Raw genomic sequence first — 12,713 nt, forward strand, 5'->3', positions numbered from 1 at the left:
AACAACAAACTTATCAGTTTTGTTTGTCACTTTCTCATTGCATAACATCATGTAGCTTACTTATCTTCTCTGTGCCTTATTCTCCCCATTTGTAAAATAGGGTTAATAAAGGGATCATGGGGAGACTTAAAGAGATAATTCAAGTAGAGTGCTTCTCACCATACCTGACACAGAGTAAAAGCTCAATTATATTAGATATTATTATTACCATTCTCCACTGTGTCCTTTGTACCTAGAAGAATGACTAAAGCATAGCAGGGTTCAATCAATGTTGTTTGAATGGATGAATGAGTGAATAACGGCACAAGGAGGAAGGGAGCCCAGAGAGTGAGTTCCAGATTCCTAGTTTCCTGGAGAGTTAGGTGAGAGATGAGAAATGGGAGTGGAACACTTAAGTGATGGGCAGAGAGACGAGAGGATAATCGCTCTGAAACACCACAGTGTTTTTCTACTCAGCAAGTGGTTCTTCAAATTGATTTCAGCAGAAGGATCCCCAAACCCCAAACCTTTCTCCCCACGAAAGAACCCCCGCATCTCTTCAGTACTATTACCAGAAGCATTCATTCATTCTTCCTTAATTAACTCATCCATTCTACAATCATAACTAAACTGTTCAATGTGAAATTTCTTAGAAGACTTAGCCTGTTAGTATAATAAGTTTTTGTCAATTTATAAAGTATATCAGACAATTTTCTCTTTGAGTAGCAGTAAGAGTTTATTTAAAAAAAGAAGAGCGTAAGTTTCTGAAGGAATGGGGATCGCTTATAAGGGGAAAGAGATGAGCAAGAAGGGACACAGAAATTATCAAAGGCAAACTTGAAAAACTTGGTACTTTCACCCAGGGTCAGCCCTATTCATCTTCATTTGTACATTGACAAATAGTCTTGTAACAAAAGTTCACGGCATCCTGAGTCCTTTTTTTTCATCCTGGGTGGCCACACAGACTTACTGTAGCGGGACCTGAGGTTATTAAGGTTGGACCAAGTGTTAAGGCAAACATGCTCAATTTTGGCATTCCTTATTTTATCTGGGTGGTTTACTTCCATGAAGCAAATTTTTCCACCTGGAAACTAAGTATGGAAGTAACCTCTTCTGATTCCCACCTCAAGATCTTATATAATAAAAGAATGTATAGAACAGACAAAGAAAAATCTATCACCCCGAGGTATTTGATTTGAAATTTTTATAGTATAAGGCTATACCAAAGGAAGTGCATAGAATGCCTTATTAATTATGTACACTTAGGGAAAGGGTTAGCCTGAAAATAAGCAATCTACATATCAGAATGCTTTAAGTTATATGCAACATACCTTGAAATTAATATAAATAATACACTAACTCAACATTTCCAAAAGTTCTTTGATGGTTATACTCTCCAGTTTGAAGCTATAAGAATCACTGTTAAAAACACAGATTCCTAAGCTCCATCCTGTGCTCCATTTCAGAATCCCCAGGGAATGAGCCTGGGAAAGCATTCTGGTGATTCATTTCTTATGAAACTTGGAAACAATTGCTTGAACTTTTTTTAGAACCACGTGGGGTCTATGATGAAATACACATGCCTGGGCCCCAACACAGACAGACTAAATCAATTACTCTTCAAGTGGGCCCCAGAATTGATCCTTTTAGCAGCCTCCTCTAGAAAATTTTTTGTCCAGGAAAGTTTGAAAACCATTGCTCTCTTTAACATTTTGCAGTAGGGCAAAGTTGGACTTGCTTTATTAAATGCTAAGGAACTCATTATGAGAACATTAAGTGAAGGCAAATAATGTTTATTAAAATAACATATTATTGCTTTTTTTCAAATAAGTTATGTATTTATTCTTTTTAATATCCCATCAAATTACTTAGTAAGCTTTTCATAAACAATGCAAGGGAAAACGTCAAAGCCATTTATATTTTTTTATGACTTATAAACTGTTAATGAAAATAACTGAAGTTTATTATCCAAACACTAAATACATTGTATTTTATATATTTTCTAAAGTTAGTCAAATTTCCCTACAAAATATTCAGATAAAAATAGTACATATACAGCTGCCTGTTTTACTTTTTGATTTTTATCTCAAATTAAGACATTATTTCTAGCCCATTAATAAGTTTTTGGTTTTATTATATTTCATTTATTCATAATTTTATACTTGTATTTTTCTTATCTAATATTTCTTCTGACATTTTACATTTTTCCTGTATTTCAATTCTTTATTTTTTTCCACAATTATTCTTTAATTTTTATGGTTTAACACTTTTCTCTTTTAAACTTGCTTCTGATTTTTATTTTTAAAAATTAGATCTATTTTGGGGCCGGCCTGGTGGCGCAAGCGCTTAAGTGCGCCCACTCCGCTGCCGCGGCCCGGGGTTCACAGGTTCGGATCCCGGGTGCGCACTGACGCACAGCTTGTCAAGCCATGCTGTGGCAGCGTCCCATATAAAGTAGAGGAAGATGGGCATGGATGTTAGCCCCGGGCCAGTCTTCCTCAGCAAAAAAAAACAGAGGAGGATTGGCAGATGTTAGCTCAGAGCCGATCTTTCTCCCCCCCCCAAAAAAAAATTAGATCTATTTTGTGTATATTCATTATTATTTGTGTCTCTCTTCCTTTATTGTTGAAAGACATAGAAGCTTCCTTTCCTTGAAGTTTCAAAACCAAAGAACATCTACTTACAGTGAAGCAGGAAGGCTTGGAACCTTTTAGAATTTGCTTATTTTATCCATTTGTTTTGCTTTTACTTATAGAAATTGTCATTTTTACTCCCACCTTAATCAAGATTACATATTGGGAGGCTGTGACTAGACAACTCTACTCCTTTCAACATTGGAAAGGTCTGTCAAATTCTTTATATAGCTAATTAGCACCAGTAGAAGAAAATCCATCTGCCTTCGCCTCTGTGAGCTGGCCTTACTAGGAGGTATATTAGAAGATTATAAGATATCCATGTTATAAATGTCCTGGTAAAATGCAGGATCCTACCTATATCCTTCTGATATCTTTTAATGGTATGGTCCATGAACCATGTTTATCATTTTACCATTAGAAAACTGGTAGTAATAAAAATAAATGAAACTAATTCTATTTGTTGCTGTGCATTAACATATACTTTTATCATATATTGAATGCCTTCCACATTTACGAAAATATATTTAGCAATATAGGATACGTAAACATGAGTAAGGTTTGATCGACCTGCAGAGGCTTGTAGACTAGAAGGAGAAATAAGATATAAAGTGATGTAGCAAAGTGGAAAATGATGCAGGTCATAAGAAAAATAATTTAGGAACTTACTTTGGGAGATGAGAAAAGGCAAAGCTTTGAGGCATCAGGGCAGGCTTCATACAAAAAGTTGGCATTTGAGCAGAGAATGGGTGGGGTTGGGGAATGGATTGGGAGCAGCTGGAGGCTTTCCAGGCAGAGAACAGTGAGAAAAGACAGGGAGAAATGTAGGAGGTGGCAGATAGTTCAGAGGACAGGGTGATATGGGAGAAATAGCAATGCACGTAACTTAATTGGAAATTAGGAGGCACCTAATTGATGAGGAGAGAATGACATATTGAGTGCTCCTTAATAGCACTTGTTGAGCTCTTACTATGTACCAGGCACTTAGCTAAGCGCTTTTTATGCCTTATACAATGTGATCCTCACAATAATAGTGTGAAACTAGTGTTAAGTATTATCCCATCTCCCAGATAAGGAAAAGGATTAGAGAAGTGAAATGACCAACAAGGCTGAGTCATGAAGTGAACGGCCTCCCTGACCCCGACGGTGAAGTGCATTTACTGCCTGAGGGATGTTAGCCTGACTGCAGGGTGGAAGGCACAGTAGAGGAAGCTGGAAATGGAAGGTGGAACACCGTCTGCAGACTACGGTGTTTTAAAAGCCAAAGAAAAAGACCATGAGGGCCTGCCTAAAGTGCTGGCGAGCCGATTGGGGGAAAAACAGATTGTTTGATCGTTATTAGATTGTCCCTAAAAAGCATCAAATGTCTGTCTAAATTAAAGTCCCTTATTACATCTGTCACAGCATGCTCTCAATTTCTTTGTGGCAGTATCTGGAGTGTAATTATTCATTTGTGTGGCTGTCTGTTTAACATCTCTCTCCATCTCTAGGCAGTAAGGTCCACGCTTACAGGGGCTACGCTTGTTAAACCCAACACTCTATCCATCTACGGTAAATATTTACTGAGTTTAAGAATGGATGGTGGATAAATAAATGGAGAATAATGACTTCAAGAACTCAGATAGAAAATTGAGTGGATGGGTTTGGAGTGATGAGGAGAACAGGGGAAGGGAGAAATTTTTAAAAAACTATTTCAAGATATGGAGGCTCAGGGATTGTGCATTGAATAAAACAAGAAGGCCAGAAAAAGGAACTCACTAAAAGAAAATGATGCATGATGTTTTCATTTTAAGGCTATATTTCACAGTATTTGCCAATAAGCTCAATTAGTTCAGTAGACTTTATTTTTAATTCTGCCCTCTTTTTAATATTTAGTTTGTTCCTTTTGACAACTTTTTTTTATATTTCATATAACTGAGTCAAACTAATAGGTCTATTTTTTTCCTTTTTCTGTTTAATTGATAATATTTAAACAAAATTGGCCACGATTACACCTTATATAACTGTGACCTTGGATAACCACTGGCTATATAGCTCATCAACCTTTTAGTTCTTTGGTCATTTCTTTCTTTTTTTCTTTAATTAAACTAATTTGCAGGAGAGTCCTCTTAATTCTGGGGGAATAAATAGTTAGGTTCACAAATTTTTGAAGCAAATTCTTAGCCACCATGATTAATGCTCAAAAGAAGTTGTCTAAACCTCTGGCTCTTTATTCACCTTAACAGATAGATAGCAGTAACCAAAAATCAGTCTTATTAATATCTCTAACTTGAAACGAGTTTCTCATTCTCATCAGAATAAAATAAATCCCCTTTAAAAATTCATGAAAAAAATCATTCCGAATCAATAAGCAAACTAAAAAAGACCAAGGATATGAGAGTTTTGAATTGTGCTACATATGTTGACATGGGAATAATAACAGTGGAAGGATTGGCAGAAAATTTACAGGACTAAGTCTGGCTCTAAGATTATTTTCAGTGTGTTCTTATCCTGTCTACAAATAAGAAATTAACATAGAACAGTTCCAAATTGAGAAATTAGGAAAATTTTTGCCACATTTAGAGAATATTTCTTTACAGAATTAGCTATTTCCCACCTACCCTTTCCTTGTTCATATCTCAAGATTTGCAATTTACACCCTATAAAATATACATTGCTCTTTAGTTTGTAAAATAAAAACCTAAGCTTTAAACTCAATGATTATGCCTTAAAAAATGATAGGAGAGGTAGCACAGTTAAACAAAATAATAAATTGCAACTCAAACAAAAATTATCTTGCTATTCCTTACCAATAAATACAGTACTTGTCTACATCCAATAATTCTGAAAAATTTTCCCCAAGGAAAAGAAGCATAACAATCTGAAATTCAAGAAATGTCTCACACAGAAATGAAAAATGATTTCAGTGCTGTGTGGTTAGAGAATTGCCTCTCAGCAACTTATAATGTGCTTAGGACTTAACTGCTTCATAATTTGATACCTTCAATAAAAATAATAATTGTGATTATAATATCTGAAATATGAACAGCACATAGAACTCATCAAAAACCCTAAAAGCAACAAAACTCATACTATTTTGTTTCACTCATGCATACACTTTTGAAAAAGAGGCATCCCAAAGCTTCATATTTATTTTTCTAAAATCATGTTAATTTCTTATTTATTTCAGGCATTACTAGAGACTCAAAATTTACTGCGCACTCAGGTTGCAAATTTTACCTTCAACCTTGGATTTTCAGGGAAGTTTTACCACACAGGTAAGAAGGAGCTTTGTGTTCTCAGGCAGCTACATATAAATAGGAGAGAGGATTTTAAATGTTTCATAAGTAGGAGAAATAGAATATCCAGACTGATTATGGGGAAGACTTGGTTGCATTATATATATGAGTTAGCCAAATCCAAGATCAACGAGCTTGTTTACTTTGGCAAATACTTTTATAATCAAGGGCAAAAGAGGAAGAGAATTGACTTTGTCAACTCAGAAAAAGAAACCGTAACCATTGTTCTAAGCATGACTGTGCATCTTGTCGCTCAGCGTAGTCAAAGTAGAAAGCATAGTGATGACGATGATGATGATGATGACAATGACACTATAATAATAATAATGGACAGCATTTTAAAATTTTAGGATAGTCATGGTGACAGACATTTTTGTACATATTATATTCTTTTGGAAAAGATCTGGTGATGAGACAGGAATTTTATAGCCTCAAAAATTTAATAGACTTTAAGGGTCATCTTGCTTAATTTGCCTTCCCTTGCAGAATTTTTCCCTAAAAATATTACAGTAATTTGGCCCAACATGCATTAAAACCATCGCAGTCAGACTTGTATTTCTTTCCATCTCTAACCGGCCACAGTTGCACTTCTGTTCAGTCTCAGCCTCTCAACAGATTCTCCAAGTGTGGTTGGTGTTCATGTACTACTCTATGTTATGATATTTCTCACCTCTTTACCCAACTTCACCTCTAGAATTTGACTCCTTTTTTCTTTGAATATCAGCATTATAATGTCTGGCACTAGTATAAAGAAAATTATGAGCATAAAAGTGATTGTCTTATTATAGTGACAAAAAAATAGCACAAAACGGTATGTTAGAGCCTGTATTCGGACAATGCCTACTATCTGCTCTTATTTCTGCATCTGTGGTGAAGGCTAAATGCTTTGTTTAGGACTTTGCACTGTTGTCGCTTCATAGTGTCTTAGTGAAAACATTTCATAGTATTCTCTATGCATGCAGCTTATTGACTCATTAAAAATATCCCATGCAAAGGCAGTCTTGAATTATCGTAAATGAAGTTCGTTTACCCAAAGAGGCTTTTTAATGTTTACCCTAAGAGGCTCAGCATCGTTTATTAGAACCTGGAAGCAGCAATGTCTTATAGGTTTTTTTTTTTACTTTTTCCCTCTTGCTTTGAAACATGTAAATCTGTTTAAAGTAATAGAAGGAAAATTAGTATTTAGACCAGTTGATAAATCAAATGACTACATATTTTAAAACGACATTTTGCAGAAGGAGATTTGGGTCATCATATCCACACAGGCAAAGCGATTCCAGCTTACAATTTTGAAAATAGACATGGTTTTGTAAATCTTCTTCAAAAGCCCCCTCCAGAAATGAATTCAGGCCTAAGAAGCTCGGACTATGAAGTTATAAAGCAGATAACTCTAAAGGCTGTATCTACTCATGAAGGGAAAAAAATATGCAATTATTTGGAGTTCACATGCAAACAATACTGTTTTGTCTTAAATAGCTGTATAGCGTAAGCAAAGCCATTCTTTTGGCTGAAATATATCTGGATAATTGCCTCAGCTTTGATTTACTTTTCATATTCAGACCTATTAAAATTGCCAGACATTCGCAGAGTTAATGTTGATAGCAGGTTATAATACTTCTCATTTATTTTTTAAAATCTTGAACATGTACACAGTACACATCCACCAGGAAATGAACAACACACTAGTTAATATCACACTACTTAATATAATTGTTGGAGGAAGATACCAAAACAAAAAAAGACATTTTAATTTTACCTCTTAAACAGACCTTATTGACTCTTTAGATACTAACCTAACAAACATAATGGAAGAAACACTCTATTCTGTTATGCTGTGGTGATAGTGCACTTTAGAGATTAAGCAATATATATATAAATTTGTAAGTCCTAAAAGTTTAATTTCCTTCACATAAATATGAAACTTCAGTTGATTTGCTACTTTGTGTGTAGAATCATTGAGATGCATCCATCACGTATTTCCAGGGTGCAATCATATTATATTGAGTACTTATTAATTCACTCGATGATATCAAGGTCTCTTCCAGAGTGGAATTAAACATTGATGCCCACTCTTGGGAGAGCATGCCTCTTCCCTGTCTAGTCACATTCCTATATGGAGGTTTAACTGTATAGAAAAACGATCGCAAATCAGGGAAGTGCTTTCCTTACACGTGCATTTTGGCTGTGATGTGTGACCATGAGAAGACGGCCTTGTCACAATGACTGTCTCAGTTCTCTCCCAGGATGATCTGATTTCCCAATGCATGAGGATGCTGATTGATGACCCTCATTGTTTTGAAGACATTTAATCACACATGCCCAGTGTAATAATGATAGATTCTGCATTTCTCAGACTGCTTCTCTCATTTGTATTTCCCAAGTACTTTCCTGTTCAGTTTCTCTGCCCTTCATGCGGAAAATCTCACCCCAAAAGGGCATATCACTAAGCCTTCCCTAAAAGTCAGTCATTCACAGGTGCCAGATTGAAAGAGGAGAGAGATACTGCTGATTAAAAGGGAAAAAAAAGCGTGGAGTTAGCAGTAAAATATTTTAGTCTGGAAATATTTAAAGCTTGATTGGAATAGCACAATGTAAGTTCAATTGTAAAAGGAAGACATTACGGCATTAAGATGCCTTCTAGGGATGAAAGGGCTGCAAATATTTCTATAGGATATGATTTTTGGTGATAATCATTTCCATTCTTTGTAATTAAAAATCAATTGAATATGACTTGATCAATACGCTCATGGATAATATTTGCAAATTGGATAAATATTGGTCTTTTCCATGAGAGTTCATTTTACAAAAAATAGATCTTTATATAAATCAAACATGAAAGTAAAAAAAAAGTGTTACATTCGTTCCCTTTTGTTTGTTTTGTGTTTTTTGCTTTTCTGTGTAAAGCATTGGTTCAAAGACTAGACATTGGAAACAGACTGCTTTTTTCTGAATCCAGGCTCTGACATTTCACTAGCTATGTGAATATAAACAGGTTACTTAACCTTTTGTGCCTCAGTTTCCACATCTCCAGAATGGGAGTAATAATAATACTACCTTGCTCATCTCGAACAGTGTATAGCATGTTGTAAGTGCTATATAAGTGTTTATTATTATTATTTCTTTAAAAAGTATTTTTGTATAAGACTAAAATATTGTCAAAAAAGTGAACAGTGAACAATTCACATGGCTCTATTTTCTAATTTTAGAATTATAGGTAGCTTTTAATCAATTTCCATCACCAAACATTTCTGTTTAGTATAATATTTAAAATTAGTTTATTCTATACCCACTTTTATGGAACTGTGCCAGGTTCAGTATACAAAGAAAATCAGAAACATCTTCTTACCATTTAGAAGTAACAATATTTCATACATAAATAGCAAATACAAGGCAGACATTTGTACAAAAGGGATAATGCAGGCATTGGAACTTGACGTATCTTATTTCACTGTTACAGCTGTGCCTTATAGGAATTAACCTATAGCCAGATCTTGCTAAAATTATTCTTATCTTAGCAGACTTAAAGTACTTTTAGAAGCATACTATTATCTCATAACACAGATCCTCCAAAAGTGGCAACAAAGAAATGAACTCTAAAATACTTTACTTCTAAATTAAAACACTTTTTAATCTCTGAGAATCAGAAAAAGTAAAAGTACATAACTTTTAAATAAGAACAAAAGAAGTATTTTTAATTAATAATGATGTAAATTTGAATCTAGATCAAGTTAGAAGTAAAAGGTTCAATTGAACACAGACATTTTAAGAGTCTGAGGTCATGTGTGAACTGCAAATTATATTCTTACATATAATTTAAGCGTAAATTAGGCATAGAAAATGTGTGTTTACGGTGAGTCAAAAATGTAATATTTTCATTTAGTTGGATTTGAAAACATTTGAAATTCTGCTTTGGTCCCTCAGCATGACTTGGTATCATATTTTTCATTAAGCTATTTCTAATCTCACGAGTTTGCCTTATGTGGCTTTGAATTATATGACCTGCATAAAATAATAGAAAGGCTGACGGGATATTAATCCATGAAGTGAAAAAAAGCAGGTGTTAAATATGACTCTTAAGCTTGTGCGGAGTGTTTATAAATTAACGCACTCTGATATAAGCATTACTAAGATTTTACGATCAGTCATGCATCTGTTTATATCAACAGTGTGCAAAATTTTCTTAAAATTGAGTAATTGATCTCCTTCCCGGTCAAGTATGCATTATGTGCTTCCTGCCACTTGCAATAACAATCAGTGGAGTTTAAAGTGAATGGAAGTGTTTCTCAAACATTCTATATTCAAAGCACAACAGAATGGTGGGAGGACTATCAATTCATTCATCGCATGTGACATAAAGTAACTCTTTCTAACCTATGCCTCAGTTGGCTGAATTATGGCCATTCTCAGCACTCAGTCTATAGCATAAACACATCATGCTTAAAATCCATCTGAGGAAGTAATAAACTTCTCTTCATTTGGATTTCAGTATTTGATATTCTTAATATATTAACAAACGTCAGTGAAGTGTAAGTCTGTAGTACTAACAATTTTAGCTAAAATTAACAAAAATTAAGAATTTTGTCTGCTCATCTTATTCACAGGACTTTATCCTTTTCAAAACTTCTATTTCTTTACTCTTTGTATCGTATCAACTGTTATAGTAGTAACAGTGCCAAAACTCTAATTAAACCTGGTGATGCTTACACCTTTTAAGAACTATAGATTATGGTCTGTATTCCAGGAATAATGCATATACATAAATACAAACAAAAGTTGGCAGCATGCACTTCAGCAGACATATGAAGGCTCTAAAGTTCACTGACTTTATGTTAATACAGACTGAAGTAAATTATTCACTTATTCATTGCTCCGGGGAAGTGGCATGATACACTGTAAGGTAAAGGGATCCAGTCCCTGACTTTAAGAAATTAATAATCTAAGCAGGCAATATTTTTAAGAATGTGTGAAAATATGTAAATTTAGAACATCACAGTTATAAACCAGTAGATATTATTTGAATAAGAAAATTATCCAAATATTTATTATAATAAATATAAATAATATTATTAATTATTATTTATTAATAACAATTATAAATATTATTATTAATATTTATTAGGATATTATCCTAATATCCTAAGTGCTTGCGATCTACAAGTCCCAATATTAAGTGCTTTAATACATTGATCTCATTGACTCTTCACAAAGAGACTGTGAGATAGGTATTTATATCCCCATTTTAAACCTGGAAACCTTAGAGAAGTCTTAGAGAAGTTAACTTGTCCAAGATCACATAGTCAAATAAATGACAGAAGTAAGGACTTTAATCCAGGTATTGATTGACACCAAATATATGCTTTAACCATTTCATGGCACTACTGCATGATCAACGGAATCTTTACTATAGGACACACAAGTGGAGTACTTGGAGAAGACTCTTAAAAAAAGACCTTTAGTGTTTATTTGTTTAAGTAAAGAATATAAAATCAAGAGCCATCTATAAAACATACTCTGTTTTGAAAAAATAAGCCAAATAAATACACCTCACACTAAAACCAGGATTTATTTTACTTTTTTAGTCAAGTATCTAGAGACCAAATAGTAATTAATTCTTATATTATCCATTCAGGACATGTTTAAGTTGGACTGGATATTGTAAAATTATATGAAAACTATGATTTCATACAGTGAAAACACTCTTGGATAGCTGTGACATAGTGAATTCCCTGAGAAGTAAATTGTTCTTGTTGTTTTTCTTTTTTTCTCACTTGTGGCATGACAAATGGTTTTTTATATGCATTGGAAACTGTTAACAAATTTTCCTAATGGGGGATGAGAAATTAATATTAGTTTTAAATTCTCAGGTCAAGTTTTTATTGTTAAAAGATTCATTGTTTAAATTTTATGAAATATTTGTATCAAAGTGGGAAATGTTTATGTTTATAATGTTAAGTTAAAAAGGCAAAGCACAACATTATTTACACAATAAGAGCTCAATTTTTAAAAAAATAAGTAGGAAAAGATTTTTTTGTGTGCGTGTGAGGAAGATCAGCCCTGAGCTAACATGCCAATCCTCCTCTTTTTGCTGAGGAAGACTGGCCCTGGGCTAACATCTGTGCCCATCTTCCTCCACTTTATATGGGACGCCACCACAGCATGGCCTGACGAGCGATGCGTCGGTGTGCGCCCGGGATCTGAACCCAGGCAGCTAGCAGCAGAGCGCACCCACTTAACCGCTATGCCACGGGGCTGGCCCCAATAGAAAAAGATTTAAAGAAAGATATCAAAATATTTCGACCAATTAGTTCTGGAAGATAGTTTTTGCTTTGTTTTGAGCTTTATATATCACTTGTCTGTGCTGTCCACATTTCTTCAATAAGCATATATTATTTTTGTAATCAGAAAAAAACTAACAAATTTCATCAGTTAAATTTTAAGCTCAATTTTAGACATATATGCAAGAATATTTTTAGGAGTAAAAAGAATCATCATCCCTGATCGGATTTCCCCTACGCATACAACAAAGGAGGGAATTATTGGTTGATAATTTTAAAACAAAAATAAACCATCTAAAACTAGGTCTGTTTTTTATTACCACCATATGCTAGCAATTTGAAGCAATGTCAGTGATAAAATACCCTTAAATTCTAAATTAAACAACTATCTGCACCTGGGGCCACCACACCGACCCCACCCCATCCCAACCCTCAACTCCATTTCCTCTAATATAATTTAGACTATGGTCATTTTTTTAATTAAAATAACACAAAATTGAATTTATGTGTCAGCAGTAAGAAGAATAACAAAAATCTGACAAACATAA

General features: G+C 34.1%; 1 protein-coding gene across 3 annotated transcripts in view; it reads left to right on the plus strand.

The window, feature by feature from the left end:
- Positions 1-12,713, plus strand: part of NDST4 (N-deacetylase and N-sulfotransferase 4) — a 238,459-nt gene that overhangs the window by 83,443 nt on the left and 142,303 nt on the right. Inside the window, exon 2 of one of the 3 annotated variants that reach the window (XM_087437694.1) lies at positions 5,782-5,869. The exons of the other annotated variants lie outside the window; for them this stretch is intronic. The gene's annotated coding sequence lies outside the window, so the exon portion shown is untranslated. The remainder of the gene's footprint in view (positions 1-5,781; positions 5,870-12,713) is intronic. 3 annotated transcript variants of the gene reach the window in all.

This window comes from Ceratotherium simum, chromosome 12, assembly GCF_057802395.1.
Source record: "Ceratotherium simum simum isolate JZ-2026a chromosome 12, ASM5780239v1, whole genome shotgun sequence".
In the NCBI taxonomy this organism is placed as follows: Eukaryota; Metazoa; Chordata; class Mammalia; order Perissodactyla; family Rhinocerotidae; genus Ceratotherium; species Ceratotherium simum.